This window comes from Solanum dulcamara, chromosome 1 (genome assembly GCF_947179165.1).
Source record: "Solanum dulcamara chromosome 1, daSolDulc1.2, whole genome shotgun sequence".
NCBI lineage: Eukaryota > Viridiplantae > Streptophyta > Magnoliopsida > Solanales > Solanaceae > Solanum > Solanum dulcamara.
This window is the reverse complement of record NC_077237.1, coordinates 67835477-67837340: the sequence shown is the minus strand read 5'-3', so window position 1 is coordinate 67837340 and position 1864 is coordinate 67835477.

Here is a 1864-nt window from a genome sequence, read left to right as displayed (position 1 = left end):
ATATCAATCTAATTAACTAATTAATAATACACGAAGACAGAAGCAAAAGAATATACCCAAGAAAAGGTCGGGCGAAGGTATAGATGTGTAAATAAGATACAAAATATACAAAAGCCCCGATAATGACCAAAAGAAATGACGAACTGATAGTAGACCAAACTCCGGACCTAGTGTCATATATATAGGAGCTACTACATACAAAAGCTGACAAAATGTATAAATATATAATACAAATCTAACTGTCCAAAATACAAAATATAAGCCATAAAAAAAGAGGGAATGTAGCAAGTCTTTGAACGCCGGGAGCTCACCATAATCCGGATTTGGCACCGCTATGGATGATCAGGCGTGTGCTGGGGGTGGCTCGAACTAGGGGATGCATCCAAAAAGATACAGCAGTGTTGTATGAAAACCAAAACATGGGGTACCCAATAGGCATCATAGGCCGATCGAGCTCAGAAGAATAAAATATTTAACAAGAAGCACAATGAGACTAATAGCAATAAGAGAAGAGCACAAACTAAAAATACGGGGAAAGAGGGGACGGGAATAATCATACGGTAGTCAAGTAAACCAGACCAAGCTTGTAGACACATCAATAATACCAACTAATAAAACAACAAAAGAATACACAAATGTAAACTCGTAGCTGAGGCTCAATATACTCAAAATATCATGAAGCACCCAGAATTCACGCCTGGAGCCTCCTAATAGTAGTATTAATAATAGTAACCCAAATATATATCATGGACCACCCGGAATTCATGCCTCAAGCTTCTCAATAATAATAATAATAATAACCCAAAATATGCATCAATGGGTCACTCAAAATTCATGCCTCGAGCTTCTCAATAAAAAATGTTATGATTAAATATCACTAGTATTTCCTTTAAGTCGTTACAGTTATTCATCAATAAAAAATCTTGATATCACCACTTTATTCTTTAAAAAGGGTTTTAAATGTCGGCAAGGCAAATCAATAAAAGTAATATGTCAAAATCATATATCACTCGAGTTGAGTCAAAAATTTTCCTTTAAGTCGTTACACTTATTCATCACTGCCAGGCGCCTCAATGGACTTCACGAATGCGGAATACCACTATCCATACCTCCGTGAATGCAGCCAGAGGCCAGTGAACATAGCTAGGGGCCCGCAAACGTGTTGACTAAGTTTCATGTGCACCAGCAGCTGTGCTGGAGCATTTTCACTAAGGGGACAAGTCCCTCGACGGGGGCTCGAATCACTTTCAAGAACTTATTGACACAAACAAACAATGCTACCCAATTGGAAATGGCATTCCAGACCCAACGGAATTGGCAGATTTCCAAATGGAGGTCATTTCAATGGAATGTTGAGAAAAGTCAAAGAATTTCAAAGAAAACACTTAAAATGCACAACCGGCCAAAAACTTATTTCAATCACGTTGGGAACCAAACCAAAGGTTATTCTAGACCAAACTTGGTATTACGAAACTAACCGCGCTAAAGGAATTTCTATCCGAATATGTTAACTCAAAATGTTGATCGAAGTCAAATATTGCCAAACTTTAAAGTTAAAATGAAAAAACCACCTAAACTCAAAATGAAGACTCCAAAACCCAAACCAACCTTCCTTCTAGACCAAAATGGGCATCCGGAGCTGTTGGCCCGAATCTTCGGATGTTGACTAAAGTATAATCTTTCAAACCTTAAGCCTAAAAAATGACCAAACCATCTTAAAACTCAACCAAATACCTTGGAAAGTATTCCACCCATTCCAACGTCACATATAAGTTATAAAGAATCTACGGAAAAGGGTAAAATGGTAAAAAAATACAAAAGCACCAAAATGACCTTGAAGGTCATTACACGTCATCACGAATAT